We start from the raw sequence: 23,643 nt of genomic DNA on the forward strand, positions 1-23,643 counted from the left end.
TGCATTTGGGGACTACACGATGGGTGGTTTCACTCACGACAGGAACAGGTGGCCACACCTGGGATCTGGCGAAGTCTGGCAGGAGGTGGCTGTGGATGTTTTAGGTGATCTGGTTCATCAGGACGGATGTCGTCTCCAGGTACCCTGGGTCAACTGCTCTTAGAACTTTGGGTCAACATTGCAGACAATACTGCAGGTACCTTAGGTCTAAGCCATAAGCAAGGAAATTGCAGCCCCTTCTCCCTCAGGTGAAGCAAAGGTGAATTCAAAATAGGGAATGATGTCACAAGTCCAACTCCAAAACCTGGGTGCAGTTTTGATGGTACACATTCAAGCGTTCAGTTTAGTGTGACACTGATGTTGTCAGGTGTGAAATGAAGATACTAAATTCAGCTGAACTGGCCTCAGAAGCAGGGAGGGCAGCTGGGCTAGGAGGGTGCAGTGGGCTAGGCCACCTTTGGCTTCACTACCTGCCCGCTCAGCCTCACCCCAACCCTTACTTCTTCCGCCTGCCAATCCCTGAGGTTGAGTGAAGAAAGGGGCAGATAGCTCTTTCTCTTCCAATTCTGGAAAGAACAAACTGTAAGTCCATCCTCTGAATACATCCAAATTATGTCAAGTGCTCAACTGCTCAAGGGTTACAGAGTATTGTAAGCTTGGACTCCCACTATATCTCCAGGTTTCTGTTGACAGCTTCCATCTGTCCTGAAAGCAGAATTGATGGCTCTATGCATACCCTGGAGCCACAGCAGGGATTTGTTCTGAGGAGAGCAGGTGTGATGATAATCACACTCATTTAAAGTGATTGAAGGCCTACAAAGCCAAATTGTCAGGTGTCCTCTTCAGATTTAACAGTTTAGTCTGTCCGTGCTCCTAATTGGAGGCACCCCCTCAGGGGAGCCTGCAGTGGGCTGGTCGTCCGGAGTTTGCCACGGTGAGGCTCAGCGGAGACCCCTCAGATGGGCACTCTGGGACCCTGTAGTCTCCTCAGCCACACAGAGCAACAAATACGTCCTGCATTTGGAAGAGTAAATGCCACTGCATTGGTGATAAAAACAGATTTTTCTCTCTGATTCCATGATCTTGTCAATTAAGACAAGTGGTTAACATAATTTTTAAGTTATGTTAAGAGAATTCCTAAAGCTTTGCTCTGGCCCCATGGGGACACTTAAATGAGCTCAGAATGCTATAACTATGGTGGGCAGCTTGACAGAAGAGACAAGTGTGGGAGAACATGACCTTTGATCACAGCGATGTTCTGAGAGGTCCATGAGATTTTGCTTAGGGGATTGGATTAAGATCCAGCAAATCATTCTAGGTATGGAGAGAATCTGAACTATATCAATAAAGTAAGTAGAAGTGAGCCACTACGAACATGTAATGCTAATGGAAAAACAGGTTTTATTTTGTTAAGTTATTCACTAGGGAACCAACTTTAGTTCTTTCTAATCCTTTTTCTTCAAACCTGATTGGCTGCAAGTTGCAGAAAAGGAAGCATGTGAAGACACAATGGGACACTTCAGGGTAGGTAAATGACATCTGCAAACGGTGGATTCATGTTGGTTTTCACGGTAGAAACAAGGATTTTTAAAACTCACTCAATAAAACCAAACATTCCTAAGTGTATGTGGGAGATACAGCTTACTTATTAAACACTCTTTTTTCTCAGTCTGTTAAATTATGTAATAAGGATTATTTGTATTTTCAGAGAAAAGCTGTTTTCAAATCCAGATATTTTAAAAAGAATGATTACCTTTTCATCTGACACTTTTCCTAACCTTAGGAATCCAAAATAGTATTTGACAAATATTATTTTTTTTAATTTATCTTCATCATCTGTCCCACTCCATTTTGCTTTGTGACTTCTTCATTTAACAATAAATTATCTAAAAAAAAAAAAAAAAAAGATCAGTGGTCGACAGGGATTGCAAGGCAGGAATAGATTGAGCACAAAGGATTTTTTAGGGCACTAGAAATATTGTGTAGGATACTACAATGATGGATACATGTCATTATATATTTGTCCAAGCCCAAAGAATGTACATCAAGAGTGAACCCTAAGGTAAACTATGAACTTTGGGTGATTATGATGTGTCAATATAGGTTCATCAATTGTAACAAAAGTACCACTCTGGTGAGGAATGATGAAAGTGGGGGAGGCTACACATGTGTAGAGGCAGGGGCTATTTGGGAAATCTCTGTACCTTTCTCTCAAATTTTCTGTGAACCTACAACTACTCTAAATAAAGTCTTTAACAAAGAAGACAATTCAGAGAATGGAAGAAAATATTTGCAAATTATGTCTGAAGAACTCTTACAATTCAACAACAAAATGACAAACAGCCCAATTAAAATATATACAAAAGACTTGAATAGACATTTGCCAAAGAAGATATACAGATGGCCAACAAGCACATGAAAAGATGCTCAACAGCATTATTAGAGAAATGCGAAATAAAACCACAAGGAGATACCACTTTATACCCACTATGCTGGCCATAAAGAAAACAGAAACAAGTGTTGCTGAGTGTGTGGATAAACTAGAACCTTTGTACATTGTTGGTGCAGCCACTATGTAAAGTTTGGCACTTTTTCAAAGAGATAAACATAGAATTACCATATGACCCAGCAATTCCACTCCTAGGTAATTGAAAACAGGTGTTCTAAAACGATTTAAAACTACTGATAATTGCATGCCTCTGTGATTATACTAAGTAACATTGAATTATTCACTTTAAATGTGTGAATTGTAAGTTATATGAATAATATCTCAATATAGCTGCTAAGTGTACACATACACACTCACACATATATGTGGAATGAAGTACTAGTATGCTACAACAGGAATGAACCTTGAAAACTATGCTAACTAAAAGCAGCCAGTCACAAAAAGCCACATATTATATGATTCCATTTACCATATATGAAATGTTCAGAACAGACAAATATATAGGACAAAATATACATTAGTGGTTGCCCAAGGCTTGAGGGAATGTAGGATTAGGGTAGTTACAGCTAAAGGTTACAGGGTTTCTTTTTGAGGTGATAAAAATATTCTAAAAATGACTGATAATGGTTCCACAATTGTGAATATACTAAAAACCACTGAATTGCATACTTTAAATGTGAATATGCATACTTTAAATGTGAATATATCACAATAAAGCTGTTTTTCTAAAAACAACAACAACAAAAAAACAAATTAAAACAGTTCACGAGGAGGCAAGGGGATTAGAACTTGGGTTGAGCTAATAAGTTAAGGGGATTGACTAAGGAGGGTAACTCACACATGGAACCCTTGCCGCAGGATGTATCTCCTCTAGCAGAGGACAGGGGTTACAGCTCAGATCCAGGACTGTGATCCACATGAGCAGCATAGGATTTCACTGGCTGAGTCTTCCGGATCTGTGTCCTCCATGCCTTACTGTACTCTTGCTGATGAAGAATGGCAATGGGAGTTTCTACAGACTGAGTCCACTTTTGCCACTCTGGCTTGGTGGCTACCACTAGCATTTCCCTCACAGAAACCCTGGTAGCTTTATATTTCCGCTGGTCACTGATAATTTGCTGAGGATAATGACAGTGCTTCTGCTCCTCTATTTCTCTGCTTCCAGGAAGCTGAAATTCTTCCCCCAGAAAAGATTCCACATTTTGGTGGACATGCAAAATGCTCCCAGGGTCCTGATGTAACATTTGGCAGGCAATGAAGCAGCTTTTTTCAGCGCTGAGGACCATCCCCAGGATTACACCATCAGCGTTGCAGAACAGTTTCAGCTACAAAAGGTATAAAGACAACGAAATGAGGAAAAACAGCAGTACCGTCAAATGGGACACAGCCATAGCATGGCAAGAAGAAAAATGACCACGTAGATTTTCCCAATTCTCTTTTCTAGTTGTGTATTTTGAAAAGAAAAGAAGGGGGAAAAAAGCCAGTTCTTCTCCACTTTATTTTGTAGACAATGAGGATGACTCACATTTCATGAGTTATCACTCCAGCTTAACATTTTCCCCATTGTTTTCCTCTCCAATTTCTTTTAGAGCAGGCAGTCCACATCTTTAAATAGCACTCACAGTCTAAAGTCCCATAGTTTTATTTCAACCATTTTATTATCTTACTTTACTGGTTCCAGACCTTGGCTGCTTACCTCGTCTCCTCCCCCAACCAATAACATGCAATTAACTTTCTACATTATGTCACTCAAATTCTCTGAGTAAAATCCTTCAGTATGAGTCTAGTACTTTGTATAGTAAGATGATGAAGGCAAGCAATACAGTTGGTCTTGTTTGGTTTTTGGAGAAATGTTTTCTGAAAGTCACTGCCTGATAGTATATATGGAAAGTCACTCGGAGTTGTCAGAAGATGTATTTACCCTGCACTCACCTTCTTGTTATCCTCAAAGTATATTTGACACCCATCTGCTATACCATTTATCTCTCGATTTTTGCCTCAGAGCAGCTACAGCATGAGGATTCCAATCACAGGCATGGACGGAGGCAGCAGTAGCATGCACTAGAAATGGCAATGTAGAACAGTAGATTCCTACAGAAAAATTAGACACTGTTTGAAATCATGGGCCCCAGTGGCCAACCATAAAGAAAGGTTCCAATGTATTTCTGAGACTCAGAAATAGCAATTGCCTTGAGGGAACACCCAGTTTTGGACTGAGTTGGGAGTTAATTTCTTATAATCACAGCCAATGGACTAAAGGCACAGTAAAACTGATGAGCTCAGACGTAAGAATTCCCCTTATTCAAATTTGTAGATGACTAGACTCTAGGTCTCTTAGAGAGAGTCTTTATCTTTCTCCTTGTTACCAGTAAGCAGATACTTAGTACTATCTTAACTGGAATACTTATATACATGTTCTTTAGAGAGAACATAACATTAACATCACAAATATTTAGAAGATACATAGACCAAACGTTGAATACGTTAGAATATTTATACCATATACATATCAAGGGCCAGTTCATTCTAGGAGATAATTGAACAGTAGTGTTCAAAAGACAGTAGACAGGGAGGTATTAGCACTCCTTAAATTACTCCAGGTGGAGTTTGAAAAGTTATTTGAATGATAATCTAGTAAAGGAAATTATAAGAAAAGAACATGTCAGGCATGGGCATCATGGGAGAAGACTCACAGGTATAAAAAATGTGGGTGCTGACACTCAGGAGGACGATTTTAGACTTCATCCATAGTGAAATAGGAAGTCCTGTTAGGAGGAGAACCACATGATCAAAAGGAAGACATTTTCTTCTTAAAGGAATCACTTTAAAGAGCTCACCTAACCTAGCAAGGGGACATTAAATTTGTTAGGAGGGCAACAAAGAATTTTTATTCTATTAACAAAAAAAATTTTGGTATTCAGTGCACTTTAATATGAATATATCATATTCAAACAACATAATTTTTCACCCTCCAGGAAGTGGAGCTTTATCTTCTCCCCTTGATAAAGACTCAAGAGTGGACTGAACCTGAACAGGGTTTTGGGGAAGAGGTGGCTATTTCAAGCCAGTGGTCTCAAAAAGTGTCAGCTTCAGGGGTGGTTGGATGGCTCAGTTGGTTAGAGAGCGAGCTCTGAACAACAGGGTTTAGTTTGATTCCCACATGGGCCAGTGAGCTGCACCCTCCACAACTAGACTGAAGACAAGGAGCTGCAGCTGAGCTTCTGGAGGGGCAGGCAGATGGCTCAGGTGGTTAGAGCGCGAGCTCTCAACAACAAGGTTGTTGGTTCAATTCCTGCATGGGATGGTGGCTTGCACCCCCTGCAACTAAAGATTGGAAACGGCAACTGGACTTGGAGCTGAGCTGCGCCCTCCACAACTAGATTGAAGGACAATGACTTGGAGCTGATGGGCCCTGGAGAAACACACTGTTCCCCAATATTCCCCAATAAAAAGTCACCTTCATAGAAATCCCCTAGTGCTTGTCCAGCACAGGGCAGTGATGGCACGTGCAGCTTCTCGATGATGATCTCAAAGGAGAACATGCACTGGCTCACATCAAAATTATTCCTAGGAAAAAAAATATAACAAGAGGGAAGCTGAATAACACATTCATCAAACAAAAAAAGCGAGGGCTCACAGTTGTTCATTATAGTAGCTAGTTCAGACAAGAATCGAAACTAATAACAATAGCTAAAATATAAATGCTTACTATGTGGCAGGCACTGTGCAAAGCGTGGGTTCTATATTATTTAATCATCATCCCAACAACCTCATGAGGCTATTAAACCCATATTACAAATGAGAAAATTGAGGTCCACAGACATTCAGCTAAAAAGTGACAGAGCTGGCAGGTGAACCTAAGGTGTATGACTCATAGTTTGTGCTCTTAAATTGTATAGTACAGTGGACAGGTCTTATTAGGGAGACCACTTCATGGACTGTATAGATGCCTGAACACTGCAGTGTACACCTGAAGCTGAAGCTGAATAATACTGAATGTCAACTATAACTTAATTTATATATAGTCACAGGATGTGGAGTACAGCATAGGGAATAGAGTCAATGGACTTTTAACAGCTATATACCATGTCAGAGGGGTAGTAGATCGGGGGAGGGGGGGTTATCACTTTGGGAGGTGTGTAAACATCTAACTATTACATTGTTTTGTACACCTGAAACTAATAATACAAAAATAGCTTTGTTTATTTGTAGCTAGTAGTCAAGTTTGTGGCTCTTTTTGTGTTGTAACCATTAATATTTTCAGTCCATGTGTGCATGCGAGTGTGTGTGTGGTATAGTGGTACTTGTTGGGAAAAAAATTGTATAGTAAACTATCCTTTAGTTTAGATTATGACCCTTCCACCTTTCTCTTTTTCTTTTGACCCTCTTAACCACTTCCTATACATACATACCCTTCCAAATGGGTTTCCATTGGCTCTACCACAATCTACTAGATCTTTCATATTCTAGAAGACATTGTGATTTACTAAAAGGAACCAAGGTTCCTTGGAGAAATGGCTGATTCTACAATGGCTGTGGCAGAGAATATATAAAATGAGTATCTCATAGTGCCAGAAAGTAAGAAAGTGCCCAAAACACAAACAATGGGGTCATGCCAAGGGGACATAGGAACCAAAGTGATAGAACTTCCAATGGACAAAACTGAAACAATTTGAGACAAACAATTCTTCCTTATAGAAGAGTGCTGAATTTATGTAGATTCTCGCTCTCCATAAAGTGGAGCTTTATCTTTCCCAGCCTTTCTCGAATGTGGGCTGGACTTAATGACTTACTTCTAAAAAAACAGAGTATAGGGCTGGCCTAGTGGCTCAGCTGATTGCAGTGCCGTGCTCCTAACGCTGAGGTCGCCGGTTTGATTCCCACATGGGCCAGTGAGCTGCACCCTCTACAGCTAAGATTGTGAACAATAGCTCTCCATGGAGCTGGGCTGCCGTGGGCTTCCCTGAATGGCTGCAGGATGCTGAGTGCTGCAGCCAGCATGAGTGGCCGGCAGCCATCGTGAGCAGCTGGCAGCCAGCGAGAGCTGCCCTGAGCGGCCTACCAATGCCTGGCGACCGACTGCCTCAGTGGGGGGGTGGGGGGGGCGGGGGGGCAGGGGGGTTGGGGGGAGGCAAAGCTCATAATACCAGCATGAGCCAGGGAGCTGTGTGCTACACAACTAGACTGAGAAACAATAGCTTCAACCGGGGGAAGGCAGAAGAAAGGGGGGAAAAAAACAGAGTATAGAAAGTGGGGAACGTAACTTTACAGAGGAGCAACCCAGCACATACTGCTTTGTCCAACTGATCAAGGCCTTGATATGATGTATGATATGATATGATATATGATATGATATGATATGATAAGAATGGCATTTTAGCTGTATAGTCTTCCTCCCAAACACCCATAATCCCAGTCTAATGAGGAAAGCATCAGACAAATCTCAACTGAGGAAAAGTCTACAAAATAACTGAAAGCAGTACTCCTCAATACTGTTAAGGTCATCAAAACAAAGAAATTCTAAGAAACAGTCACAGACAAGAGGAGTCTAAGGAGATATGACAACAATGTAATGTGGTATCCTGGACTGGATCCTAGAACAGAAAAAGACACTAGGGAAAAACTAAGGACACCTGAATAAAGTATGGACTTTAGTTAATAATAATGAATCAGTATTGGTTCATTAATTGTGACAAATGTACCATACTAATCTAACATGTTGATAAAAGGGATAACTGTGTGCAGGGCAGGGGATAGGTGGATATGGGAACTCTCTGTACTATCTTTGCAACTTTTTGGTATATCTAAAATTATTTTAAAATACAAAGTCTATTTTAAATAATCACAAAACTTGGAAAAAGAAGAAATAGAGTTAAATCCCAGCTTTTATCCTTATTAACTGTGTAACCATACAAAGGTCACTTTCTAAGCTTTGGTATCCCTGTTTATAAAACAGATACAGTACTACTTTTTTTTAGTGACATCTGCAACTTGGCAGACTAGGAAGCTCCAGGCCCTCCTTCCTCCAACCACGCTAACATTTTAACAAATATTTTAACTAGAGACTAGCTAAAATAACTTTATAGGAGCTCTGAAACACAGTCTACAGCAACCAAGCAAATGCTTAATCAAGAAAAAGACACACGGAAAATGATAGGAAATACCAGAGTATTTTTACTTACCTGTACCCCACCCCCTCCTTCCCACATATGCACTGCAGCACCGTCCAGGGGAAGCAGTGGCCCAGCTGCCAGTTTCATCCCTCTAACTAGAGAAAGTTGAACCTTTTTTTCACAATGTTCTAATCTGCCTGCAGGGTCACCTAATCTGGAGTTCAGACAGAGAAAAGTGGCACAGCTTGGATCTCAGGCTAGGAAAATCCACAAGAAATGGTGGACATTGCTTCTGGAAGCTATAGAAGGACTATAGCTTAACAACACCTGGGGTAAGAGATTAGCGTTAGAAAACACAATAGAACGTCAAAAGTACCCAGAAAAAGCAGAGGTGACACTCTGGGAAATGAAGACACTTAAAAACAGATGTGTATTTAGGGGAATTGAAAAAAGCACCCACACAGGCCGAGACAAGATGTATGCCTAGAAAAGATCTAAGAAGACTTTAAGCCTTCACATGAGGCTTATCCCAAGGCTCACAGCAAGCCCTGATAATTAGTGAATGTCTTCCTCAGCACAGAGTCCATCTGCAAAACTGTTTTTTCCAATAATAAATTTTCAGAAGAAAAATCACAAAGCATACAAGAAAACAAGAAAATGTACCATATTCAAAAGAAAATGGCAGAAACTGTCCCTGAAGAAACACAGGCATCAGAAGTATTACACAAAGACTAAAACTACTGTCTGAAATATGCTCAGAGCTAAAGAAAGCACAAAGAACTAAGGGAATGAGGGAAATAATGTATTTTAAAAATGAGAATAACAACAAAGAGATAAAAATTATAAAAAGGAACCAAACAAAAATTCTAGAATTGAAAATATAATCACTGAAATGAAATATTCACCAGAGATGTTCAACAGCAGACTCAAACAGGAAGAAAGAATCAGTGAAGGTGAAGATAGATAATTAGAAATTATCGAGTCTAAGGAGAAAAAAAATAGAATGAAGAAAAAAGTGGACAAAGATGAAGAAACTTATGGAACATCAGCAGGCAATATATGCATTATGAGAGTTCCAGAAGGTTAAAAGAGAAACAAAGGAATCTCTCTTTAGGCAGAGAGATTATCTGAAGAAATAATCATTAAAATCTTTGTAAAGCTCAGGAAAATCATGGATTTACAAGTCCAAGAATCACAATGAAATAAGACTAACCAAAAGAGGCCTACATCAAGATTCATTATAACTAAACTCTCAACAACCCAAGTCAGAATCTTGAAAGGAGCAAGAAAAAAGAAAAAAGCAACTCTTCATATACAAGGGATCCTGAATAAAATTATCAGCAAATTTCTCAGTGAAAACCTCGAAGACCAGAGGGATGCGGTAATAAAGGGCTAAAAGAAAAACAACGAAATGTCGGTTGAGAATTCTATACCTAGCAAAACTGCCCTTCAGAAATAAAGGCAAAATTAAGACATTTTCAGATAAACAATATTCAACACCACAAAGATTTTAGTCACAGCAATTAGGCAAGAAAAATTAATAAAAGGCATTCAAATTGGAAAGGAAGGAAGAATTAAAATTACCTCTGTATGCAGATGACATGATCTCGTATGTAGAACACCCTAAATACCCAACCCCCCAAAAAAAACCCCAGCAGAATAAATGAATTCAGCAAAACTACAGGATAAAAAATCAATATGCAAGAATCAGTTTCTATACACTAAAAATGAACAACCTGCAAAGGAAATTAGGAAAATACCATTTACAATAGTATCAAAAAGAATAAGCAAAGGCAACAAAAGCAAAAATAAACAAGTGCATATACATCAAACTAAAAAGCTTCTGCACAGCAAAAGAAACAATCAACAAAATGAAAGGAAAGGCAACCTACCAAATGGGAGAAAATATTTACAAATCATATCTGAAAAGGGGTTAATATCCACACTATATAAAGAACTCATAAAAGTCAATAACAATACAAAAAGAACCAATATGATTAAAAACTGAGCAGAGAATCTGAATAGACAGTTTTCCAAAGACGACAACATACAGATGGCCAACAGGTACATGAAAAGGTGCTCAACATCACTAATCATCAGGAAAATGCCAATCAAAACCAGAATGAAGTATCACCTCACACCTATTAGAATGACTTATCAAAAATACAAGAAATAGCAAGTGTTGGCAAGGATGAAAAGAGGAAATGCTCATGCACTGTTGGGGGGACGTAAACTGGTGCAGCCACTACAGAAAACAGTATGCAGACTCCTCATAATCTAAAAATAGAACTACCAAATGATCCAGCAATCCCACTTCTGGGCATTTATCCAAAGGAAACAAAAACACTAACCTGAAAAGAGGTCTGTACCCCTATGTTCACTGGAGCATTATTTACAACAGCCAAGACATGGAAGCAAGCTAAGTGTCCATGGATGCATGCATGGATAAACATAATGTGGTATACATATAAAACAGAATATTATTCAGCCAAAGAAAAAGAATGAAATCTTGCCATTTGTGATAACATAGATGGACCTTGAGGACATTATGCTAACTGAAATAAATCAAAGAGAGACAAATACCATATGATCTCACTTACCCTGTTTCCCCGAAAATAAGACCTAGCCGGACAATCAGCTCTAATGTGTCTTTTGGAGCAAAAATTAATATAAGACCCAGTATTAAATTTTATATTATGTTATATTATATTACATTACATTATATATTACATTATAATATTATATAAGACCTGGTCTTATAGCAAAATAAGACTGGGTCTTATATTAATTTTTGCTCCAAAAGATGCATTAGAGCTAATTGCCCGGCTAGGTCTTATTTTCGGGGAAACACGGTATATGTGGAATCTGGAAAAAAAATGGATTCATAGATACAGAGAACAAATTGATGCATGCCAGAGGCACGGGATGGGGAATGAGTGAAATGAGTGAAGGTGGTCAAAAGGTACAAACTTCCAATTATAAAATAAATAAGTCCTGGGAGTGGTGACTATAGTTAATAATACTGTATAGTATACTTGAAAGTTACTACCTTGTTTCCCCAAAAATAAGACCCAGCTGGACAATCAGCTCTAATGCATCTTTTGGAGCAAAAATTAGTATAAGACCCGGTCTTATTTTACTATAAGATGGGGTATAAGACCCATTATTATATTATATTATGTTACATAAGACCAGATCTTATATTAATTTTTGCTCCAAAAGACACATTAGAGCTAATTGTCCAGCTAGGGCTTATTTTTGGGGAAACATGGTAAGAGAGTAGATCTTAAAAATTCTCATCATGAGAAAAAAAGTTGTAATTATGTGTGGTGATAGATGTTAACTAGACTTATTGTGGTGATTATTTTGTAATATATACAAATATCGAATCATTACATTGTACACCTGATACTAATATAATATGTCAATTATATCTATCTATCTATCTATCTATCTATCAAAGAATAAAATACTCAGGAATAAACTTAACCAAGGAGGTGAAAGACTTTTACACTGAAAACTATGGAAGTTTGATGAAAGAAACTAAGGAATACACAAATAAATGGAATGCCATCCCATGTTCATGAAGATTCAATATTGTTAATAACGTCAATACCACCAAAAATGATCTATGTATTCAAAGTAATCCCTATTAAAATCCTAATGACATTTTTTGCAGAAATAGAAAAATCTACCTAAAATTCATATGAAAACTCAAGCGATTCTGAATGGTCACACAATCTTGAGAAAGAACAAAGTTAGAGACCTCACATTTCCTGATTTCAAAACTTACCGCCAAGCTACAATAATCAAAACATGCGGTAATGACATAAAGAAAGAAACATAGATCAATGTAATAGAATAGGAAGCCCAGAAAAAAACCCTCACATACAAGGTCAAATGACTTTTGACAAGTGTACCAAGACCATTCAATTGGGAATGGACAGTCTTTTCAACAAACGGCACTGGGAAAACTGGACATTCATATGCAAAACGAAGAAGTTGGACCCTTACCTTAAATCATATAAAAACATTAATTCATGTTGGATCAAAGACCTAAGTGTAAGAGCTAAACCTACAAAACTCTTAGAATAGAGGAGAAAAGTTTTTTAACACTGAACTTGGCAAAGATTTCGTGGATATAACACAAAATGCACAAGCCACAAATTTTACAAAAATAGATGTTGGTTTCCATCAAAATTAAAAACTTTGGGACGTCATAGGAATGGCAGCAGTGAGATGGTCTTCTTGAGTTCTCCTCCGGAACTTAACACAAATTGAACATCTATAACCCATCAAAGGACTCTCTGCTCATCACACAGAACAGCTAAGAGACTCGTAGGAGGATTACTTGAAGGTGGGCAAACTGGGCAAGCAGGGGAAGAGGGAAGGGAGCAGAGTGGAGACATAGCCCGCAGCCGCTGCTGCAGAGACGCAGGGAGTTCCAGAACAAAACAGAGACCACAAGAGCCAGGAGGCGGGCTCTCTCCCTGCTTCCCACAGCTGATCTCTCCTGACAAGAGAGCAGCATATCCAGCCTTTGAGGCAGTAACCTTAGCTGAGATCTCCAGCTGGGCCCTAGGTTGGACAAAGAACATAAGCAGCATACCTGGGCCCCTCATGCGACTCTCCCAATCGTACCTCCGCCCTTCCAGAGACTCAAGCTGGCCTCCGAACTGAGGAGTAGTGTCAGATTACAGAGGAGCAGTAGTGCTCAGGATCTGGGAGGACACAGTTTGCAACTCTGACCCAGGGAAGAGGCTGGGAAGAGTGTGACACTGCTAGGCTGGGAGACAGAAGACTCCTCCATCCCCAGCCCCCACCTCTTCTGGCCTGCCTAGGGCAGGGTAATTACAACTGCAGAGACACTCCCCAGGGGTCAGCAGCAGGTGGCAAAAGCAGGTCTGGTCTTTCAGCAGCTCAGAAATCTCGCGCACTCCACACACACACACAAGCACAAGCACACACACACACACACGGAAGAAGTGCCCTAACGCAGGAGACCTGGGGACAGGGCTGGCTCTGTTACTCTCAGTGTGCATATGTGCAGGCAAAAGCAGAAACTGCACTGACTTTGTAAAAAGTATCATCCAGACCCCATAGACCCACTCATCTAGAACTGCAGTCCCAGGGTCACTCTGGGCACCAGGTGACCAGCTCTGCCTGCACAAGATGTAGAGGACTCTTTGGTACAGCAGAGGACAACCTGGAGATTATTTGGTGGGCTTAAGCCAAGACTGGCGCTACTTTTTTCGTTTTTGTATTTTTTATATATTTTTGATGGTGTTGAGTGTGGGTTATCGGTTGGTTTTACATATGAGTGTATTTGGTTCTTTTTTTGTTGTTTTTGTTGTTGTTGTGCTTGGTGATTTCCTTTGTTCTGAAATTGTCCTACACCAGGGCCCAGCCCAAGAGGCACAAGATTCAATACACCCAGAGGCCAACTCCAGACCAAACCAGACTATTACCGGGTTTGACCTACAAGGGACACATCCAGAGGGAATTCTCTACCGGCACAGAGCCCAAAGGGGCCAAACCACATTTAAGTGGTCAACCCTCACGTAGCAGAACACCCTGCGGTGGGCAGAGCCAAGTCTCACAACTAGTCAGCCTAGGAGTAAATCCCACCTACTGACAAGCCAAAAGCAATTAAAGCTCAACTTTAACAGGACAATATATATACACAACACAAGGGTCACCTTTGGAGCACACGCACAAGAGAATAGGGAAGTGGTGCAAGTCAAATATAAAGGACACATACTACATAAGATAACCTAGCAAAAACCAAGAACCCTAGGGGAATCTACCTAATATATCAAAGGAAACACAGAGAGTCTCCCACAATGGAGAAACAAACATGTCCCAAATAAAAGAACAGAAGAAACCTCCAGAATTGGAACCAAATGAAATAGAGGTAACCAACCTATCAGAGACAGAATTCAGAACACTGATGATAAGAATGTTTAAGGAGCTTAGTGATGACATAATGAAAGATAGAGAAATCATAACCAACAACCAGTTAGAACTAAAGAATACAATAACTGAAATAAAGAACACACCTGAAGGAATTACCAGCAGGTTAGATGAGGCAGAAGACTGAATCAACGACTTAGAAGACAAGTTAGCAGAGATCACCCAAACAGAACAACAGAAAGAAAAAAGAATAAACAAACAATGAAAATGGTTTAAGAGACCTCTAGGATAACATCAAGCACAACAACATGAGCATCATAGGAATACCAGAAGGTGAAGAGAGGGAGCAAGGGACCGAGGAAATATTTGAAGTAATAATGACCGTAAACTTCCCTAACCTGGTGAAGGAAACAGACATACAAACCCAGGAAGTGCAGAGAGTTCCAACCAGGATAAACCCAAACAGGTCCACACCAGGACATGTTATACTTAAAATAGCAAAGGTTAAAGACAAAGAAAGAATCCGAAAAGCAGCAAGAGAAAGACAGAGGGTTACATACAGCGGAACTCTCATAAGACTATCAAATGACTTTTCTGCAGAAACATTAAAAAGCCAGGAGGGAGTGGCAGGAGATACTCAAAGTGATGGAAAACAAAGGCCTACAACCTAGACTGCTTTATCCAGCAATGCTATCATTTAAAATGGAAGGAGAGATAAAGAGCTACCCAGAAAAGAATAAGCTAAAGGAATTTATTACCGAGCCAGCATTGCAGGAAATATTAAAAAGCCTTCTGTAAACAGAAGAAAGATGAAAACAATCTAACTACAAATTTAAAAAATGGCAATAACTATGTACCTATCAATAATCACTTTAAATGTAAATGGATTAAATGCTCCAATCAAAAGACATAGGGTGGCTGAGTGGATAAGAAAGCAAGACCCTTGTATATGCTGTATACAAGAGACTCACCTCAGATCAAAAGACACACACAGGCTGAAAGTGAAGGGTTGGAGTAAGATATTTCATGCAAATGGAAATGAGAAAAAAGCTGGAGTTGCAATACTTATATCTGACAAAATAGACTTTAAAATGAAGAATATATTAAAAGACAAAGATGGGCACTATATAATAATAAAGGGATCGATCCAACAAGAGGACATAACCCTAGTAAACATCTATGCACCCAACATAGGAGCACCTAAATATATAAAACAGATATTGACTGACATAAAGACAGAGATCAACAGTAACACTATCATAGTAGGGGACTTCAACACACCTCTGACAACAAGGGACAGGTCTTCCAGACAGAAAATCAATATGGAAACAATGGCCTTAAATGACACATTGGACCAGTTGGATTTAATCGATATGTTCAGAGCATTTCACTCCAAAGCTACAGAATACACGTTCTTCTCAAGCACACATTGAACATTTTCCAAGATAGACCACGTTAGGCCCCAAAACAAGTTTTCATAAATTTAAGAAAATGAAATCATACCAATTGTCTTCTCTGACCACAGTGCTATGAAATTGGAAATCAACTACAGGAAAAAAACTGGATGACACACAAATACATGGAGGCTGAATAACATATTACTAAATAATGAATGTGTCAACAATGAAATCAAGGAAGAAATCAAAAGCTATCTCGAAACAAATGAAAATGAAAACACACTGACCCAAAATCTATGGGATGCAGCGAGAGCAGTCCTAAGAGCGAAATTCATAGCAATGAAGGCCTACCTAGAGAAACAAACACCACTAATCAACCGTTTATCTTCACACTTAAGGGATCTGGAAAAAGAACAGCAAAATAAGCCCAGAAGGAGTACAATGAAGGAGATAATAAAGATCAAAGCAAAAATAATTGAAATAGAGACCAAAAAAAAAACAAAAAAAACCCAAAAAACAATACAAAAGATGAATGAATCCAAGAGCTGGTTTTTAGAGAAGAAAAACAAAATTGACAAACTTTTAGCCAGACTCATCAAAAGAGAGAGCGAGGACCCAAATTAATAAAATCAGAAATGAAAGAGAAGTGACAACAGACACCACAGAAATACAAAAAAAAAAATTTAAAAATTACTATGAGCAACCTATATGCCAATAAATTAGACAATCTGGAAGAAATGGACAATTTTCTAGAAACATACAACCTTCCACAGCTAACTCAAGAAGAAACGGAAAACCTGAATAAACTGACGACCACCACGGAAATTGAATCAGTAATCAACAAGCTCCCAACAAACAAAAGCCCTGGACCGGATCGCTTTACAGGTGAATTTTACAAAACATTCAAAAAAGAATTATCACCTATTCTCCTCAAACTATTCCAAAAAATCCGGAAGGAGGGAAGGCTCCCAAACTCTTTTTACGAGGTCACTATCATCCTGATCCCATAATCAGACAGAGACATTACAAAAAAAGAAAACTACAGGCCAATATGCCTAATGAAAATAGATGCAAAAACTCTCAACAAAATATTAGCGAAGAAAATTCTGCAATACATTAAAAAGATCATACATCATGATCAGGTGGGATTCATTCCTGGTATGCAAGGGTGGTTCAACATCCGCAAATCAATTAATGTGATACACCACATTAACATAATGAAAAATAAAAATTATGTGATCATACTGACAGATGCAGAAAAAGCATTTGACAAAATCTAGCAGCAATTTATGATAAAAACTCTTAAGAAAGTGAGAATAGAGGGACCATATCTCAACATAATAAAGGCCACGTATGATAAACCCACAGCTAATATCATACTCAATGGGGAAAAGCTAAAACAATTCCCCTTAAGATCAGGAACAAGGCAAGGTTGCCCACTTTCTCCACTTTTATTCAACATAGTGCTGGAAGTTCTAGCCACAGCAATCAGACAATAAAAAGAAATAAAAGGCATCCAAATTGGGAAGGAGGAAGTAAAATTGTCATGCAGATGACATGATACTATATATAGAGAACCCTAAAGAATCCACCAAAAAACTATTAGAACTGATACATGAATTTAGTAAAGTAGCAGGATACAAAATTAATATTCAGAAATCAGTTGCATTTATATGTACCAATAATAAAATATCAGAAGGAGAAATTAAGAAAACAATCCCATTTACAATTGCTTCAAAGACTATAAAATACCTAGGAATAAATTTAACCAAAGAAGTAAAAGATCTGTACTCAGAAAATTATAAGACACTGAAGAGAGAAATTAAAGAAGATACAAATAGATGGAAACACATACCATGCTCATGGATAGGAAGAATTAATATCGTTAAAATGTCCATACTGCCTAAGGCAATATACAGATTCAACGCAATTCCTATCAAACTACCAAGGACATTTTTCACAGAAATAGAACATATAATCCTAAAATTTATATGGAACCATAGAAGACCCCAGATAGCCTTGGCAAGCTTGAGAAATAAGAACAAAGTGGGAGGTATAACAATACCTGACATCAAATTATACTACAAGGCTACAGTAATCAAAACAGCACGGTACTGGCATAAAAACAGACATATAGATCAATGGAACAGAATAGAGAGCCCAGAAATAAATCCATGCCTATATGGTCACTTAATCTACGACAATGGAAGCAAGAATGTATGGTGGGTAAAGACAGTCTGTTCAATAAATGGTGCTGGGAAACCTGGACAGATACATGCAGAAAAATGAAGGTGGACCACCTCCTTACACCATATACAAGAATAACTTGAAAATGGATTAAAGACTTAAATGTAAGATCTGAAACCATAAAACTACTAGATAAAAGTTTACAGACATTACCCGGAGTAAGATTTTTACTGATATATCCCCTTGGGCAAGGGAAGTAAGATAAAAAATAAACATGTGGGATTACATCAAAGTAAAAAGTTTTTTTCACAGCAAAGGAAATCATCAATAAGACAAAAAGGGATCCTACTGAATGGGAGAAGATATTTGCCAATGATATATCTGATAAGGGGTTAATATCCAAAATTTATAAAAAACTCACTTAACTCCAAAAAAACAAACCCCAAATTAAAAAATGAGCAGAGGACATGAAGAGATGTTTTTCTAAAGAGGACATATAGATGGCAAACAGACATATGAAAAAATGCTCAACCTCACTAATCATTAGAGAAATGCAAATAAAAACCACAACGAGATACCACCTCACCCCAGTCAAAATGGCTATCATCAATAAATCAACAAACAACAAGTGCTGGGGAGGATGTGGAGAAAAGGGAACCTTTGTGCACTGTTGGTGGGGTTGTAGATTGGTGCAGCCACTACGGAAAACAGTATGGAGGTATCTCAAAAAACTGAAAATGGAACTACCTTATGACCCAGCAATTCCACTCCTAGGTATCTATCCGTAATTCGAAAAAACTTATGCACCCCTGTGTTTATTGCAGCACTATACACAATAGCCAAGACTTGGAAACAACCAAAATGCCCATCGGTAGATGATTGTATTAAGAAACTGTGGTACATTTATACAATGAAGTATTAGGCAGCCATAAAAAGAGTGAAATCTTACCATTTGCAACAATATGGATGGACGTAGGGAACATTATGCTAAGTGAAATAAGTCAGACAGAGAAAAACAAATACCATATAATCTCACTTATATGTGGAATCTAAAGAAAAGCATAAATGAATGAACTAATCAGAAACAGTCTCAGAGACAGAGAAAAACTGAGGGTTGCTAGATGGGAGGGAGTGGTGGGTATAAGGTGGAAGGTGAGGGGATTAGACAGCACAATTGGTAACCACAAGATTGCCACAGGGATACGAAAGTCACTTTGGGGAACGTACTCAATAATGTTGCAAATATTTTGTAGGGTATCCGATGGACACTTGTCTCATTAGGAAGACCACTTCAGGGATGGTGTAGATGCCTGATCATTACACTGTACACCTGAAGCTGAACAATATTGAATGTCAATTGCAATTTTATACACATATATAGTTACAAGAAGTGGAGTACAGCATTAGGAACAGACAGTGGAAATGTAATGGCTGCTTGCAATGTCAGAGGGGTAGTAGATGGGGAGTGGGGGGTTATCACTGTGGGAGGGATATAAATTATAAATGTCTAACTAATACTTTGTTTTGTACACCTGAAACTAATAAAAAAATAAAAAAAATAAACTCCATCAAAATGAAAAAGAAATTAAAAACTTTTACGCATCAAAGAACATTATCAAATGAGTAAAAAAGCAACCCTCAGAATAGGAAAAAACATTTACAAATATTTAAAAAATTTAGAAATCATATATCTGATAAAAGATTAGTATCCAGAATCTGTTAAAGAACTTGTACAACTTAACCAGCTAAAAAACAAACAATCCAATTTAAAAAAAGGGAAAAGGACTTAAATAGACATTTCTCCAAAAAAAGATTTATAAATGGGCAATAAACACATTAAAAGATGTTCAACCTCACTGACCATTAAGTATGAGATAACGGGGCAGCTGGACGGCTCAGTTGGTTAGAGCTCGAGCTCTTAACAAGGTTGCTGGTTCTATTCCTACATGGGCCTGTGAACTGCGCCCTCCACAACTAGACTGAAAACAATGGCTTGAGCTTTGGGCTGAGCCCACGGTGGGCGGCTGGTTGGCTTGGTAGTTAGAGTGCAGTGCTCATAACACCAAGGCCGCCGATTCGAGTCCCACATGGGCCAGTGAGCTGCGCCCTCCACAACTAGATTGAAAACAAAGACTTGACTTGGAGCTGAGCTGCGCCCCCCCACAACTATACTGAAAAACAACGACTTTGACATGGAGCTGATAGGTCCTAGAAAAACACACTGTTCCCCAATATTCCCCAATTAGAAAAAAAAAGTATGAGATAACAGAAATATAAATATATTGGTCTCTGCCCCCAGTTCCTGGCACAGAGCTCCTAAAACTCTTGTGCCTTCCTAAGTGATAAGAGCATTAGAAGCACCTTTTGTTCTAATGAGGCAACTCTGGGTGGATTCCTGGATGGGATGACCAAGCCATGATTAGCAGCTTAGAATTTTCAGCCCAACCCCCCCATCATCCAGAGAGGGAAAGGAGCTGGTAATGGAGTTAATGATTGATCATGCCTATGTGACGATGCCTCCATATCTGTCACAAATGGAGGGAGTTCAAATAATTTCCAGGTGGGTGAACACATCCATGTACCAGGAGGGTCCCCAACTCCATGGGGAAAGAAAGAAGTTCCTGCTGTCGGGACCCTCCCAGACCTCACCCTATGTATCTCTTTATCAACCCAAGTGTCCATCAATGGGTGAGTGGATAAACAAAATGTGGTATATACATACAATGGGACATTATTCAGCCTTAAAAAGGAAGGAAATTCTGACACGTCACAATATGGATGAACTTTGAAAACATTATGCTAAGTGAAATAAGCCAGACACAAAAGGAAAAATAGTGTTATGATTCCACTTATATGAGGTACCTATAGTAGTCAAATTCATAGAGACAGAAAGTAGAGTGGTGGCTGCCAGAGGACAGGGGTAGTGGAGAATGGGAAATTAATGCTTAATGGGTATAGAGTTCGAGTCTAAGAAAATGAAAAGTTCTGGAGATGGATAGTAATGATGGTTGCACAATGTGAATATATTTAATGCCACTGAATTGTACACTTAAAATGGGTTAAAATGGTAAATTTTATTTTACCACAATAAAAAAGTTGCATACTAAAATTATTTCCCAGGTATTATGAGAATTAAGTGAGATCTATGTAGAAAAGCTTTGTATTCTATATGGCCCTTCACAAATATTAGCTGTTTTAATCATTATTACCGTTAACCCCAATCTGACACCATTATCCACATTCTCTATCCAGTCATGCTCACCCAGCAGCACACTGTTGGAGTTTAAATGCTGTCCAGTGACATCCACTTTTGTTTTACTAAACTTTGGATTCCAAGTGCAAAGCCAATAGTCTCCCAGAGTTCTGGTTCTGAAACAGAACAAGTCCGCCAAAAGACTTAAGCTTTAGACAAGGTTGGTGGATTCTAAGGAAAGAACTCAGACTTCCTCCTCTTATTCTGTTTTCCCTAATGTTTGGCTTGGAAGCAGTCCTCATTCAGCAAGAAGAGGTCACCATGCCATTGTCAAGAACAGTGGAAATCTTCCTCCAATTCAGGTGATCACCCAGCTCCTTGGCCTGCTGCCAAGCAATGTATCTTATAAGGCAGCCTTTGAGCAGGTGAAGAATTCTGAACCTTCTGGGAAAAGAATACAGAAAATGTATTCACTGAGCATGAACTGAGAGCAAAAGCAGTTAAATAAGAAATAAAAAATGAAAATGCTAAAATCAAAAGACCAGAATGACCAGCTTGGATGGACTGGACAACTCTCTGTAGAGTAGCCTCAGAGCTGAACCCTTAAATATTCCCAGAAAGTACAGATATTGCTGCAGAAGCAGTGTGATAATGCAGTAGTGCAAAACTTAGGAATGATGTTTCTTTCTGGAAAACAAACCAATTGGTACCTACGTCCAGATACAGACTAGGATCTGTTTCAGCATTCAGGTGCTCTCTGAGGGCTCCTAGTTTCCGTAGCTCTTCAGGCATTACTTATTGAGGATTTCTCCTAACACGGGTACAGTGCCATCTGGAATCTTTTTCATGCTATGATGTCTGTCCAGGAGTTGCTGCCTTCCCAGATATTCCCTGGAGGAACAATGAGGGATTTCATTCCATGACTCTTTGAGGAGCTTTAAATGTGGGTCAAACATGAAGTAGTACTTAACCAGCTGTGGAAGTTTGACCTTGTATGGTCAGAAGAAAGAACCCAAGTCTCTGGGCCCTCACAATTCTGAACATCTTTGCTTGCTTCAATTGTACATTATCTAAGATTCTTAGTGTCATCAACAAGATTGAATAAGAACTCAGAACTTTTCCACAAAACTTTCTGCCAATGACCCACAAATCTTGCCTGTGATTTCCCAAATTCTTTGGTTCTCCGCTACATACAAAGCCGTTTTCTGCTCAAGGCCCCCAAATAACACCTATCCTATATATTTAGTCCCTTTTGTGTAGTAATGTATCTTTCCTAGTTTTCCTCCTACCTCTTCATACTGTACCTGTATCATTGTTAAATGAGGCCAAGCCATGATACCTACAACAGTGTCAGACGTCCCATCTTCCGTCTTTATTTTGCTATAACTGGAAGGCAAAGGAAATGTGTCACTCTGGGAGTGCCACAGTGAAGTTTCCCAACACTCTCATAGACAAAAGACGCTGAGGATGGGGTCACTAGCACATAGCCTATAAGTGAAACTCAAATATAAAAAAAACAAAACTTAGGAAATATTCCTTGCACACACCTCCTCTTTTATAACCAGTAGAGTAGGGTTGGTTGATGAAATGATAGAACCAACAGTAAGTTCTCCACAAATGATTAATCACAGCAGAACAAGCTCTGGCTAAGTGCTTCAACCTAGTCTTGGGTGGTTTATTATTGTGAGTCATTGACCCAACATCATCAGGTCACATGCTCTAAGTTCTTTTCCAGCAGTGGTAATACGTTGAGCCACCCACATTCTCTCAGTTATCCTGGGAGGCAACAGATACAGCAGTAAGCGTTCAGTCTCTGGAGCCAAAGCAACCTGAGTTCAAATCATGCTTTAGCTGCTTGTTGTGTACCACCGGTCAATGGTGTTTCCTGTTCTGATGTTTTCTGATACCCTGCCGGCCAATGTCCTCGGCCGCCCCGCCCCGCCCCCCATTACCTGGAACATGGAGCCCAGGGGCTAGACCAGCGTAGATATGGGTCTGTTCTCCCTTTACCTCCCCATCTGCTCAGCTATGTTAACGCCATAACGTTTAGTGCCCCTCACGCTCTTATTCTCTAGGCTGCCGCGACTTTCTTTCCCCATCGCACTCCGTAAACTCACAGTATTTGCAAAATGATAATGTGCACGCCGCTGGGGCGCGGCCAAGCACTTCCCTCCCCCAACAGGGCGTAATTAAAATGAAAGTGCCATGGTTGATAGCAAATGACTTCTCTGTTACTATGATAAAGCCACTGCTTCCATCTTTATTGTGGTCGACAATTACTTGCGTTAGCTTAAGTAAAACATGAACAATAAAGGTTTCAAATTACCCTGGGCCTACCGGAATCCGACCGTGAACGACAAGCGGCAGCCCTGCCCGGAAGGGTTAATGCTC

General features: G+C 39.3%; 1 long non-coding RNA gene across 1 annotated transcript; it reads right to left on the reverse strand.

Annotated features, from left to right (window-relative positions):
• Positions 1 to 3,269: 3,269 nt before the first annotated feature.
• LOC109437434 (tRNA wybutosine-synthesizing protein 2 homolog) lies at positions 3,270 to 23,351 on the reverse strand. The gene is made up of 4 exons (XR_012493290.1): positions 23,263 to 23,351; positions 5,907 to 6,016; positions 4,382 to 4,540; positions 3,270 to 3,774 (listed from the first exon to the last, which is right to left on the reverse strand). It is a non-coding gene; the product is annotated as a tRNA wybutosine-synthesizing protein 2 homolog (long non-coding RNA).
• Between the last annotated feature and the right edge of the window lie 292 nt (positions 23,352 to 23,643).

The sequence above is a fragment of the Rhinolophus sinicus genome, chromosome X, assembly GCF_036562045.2.
Source record: "Rhinolophus sinicus isolate RSC01 chromosome X, ASM3656204v1, whole genome shotgun sequence".
NCBI lineage: Eukaryota > Metazoa > Chordata > Mammalia > Chiroptera > Rhinolophidae > Rhinolophus > Rhinolophus sinicus.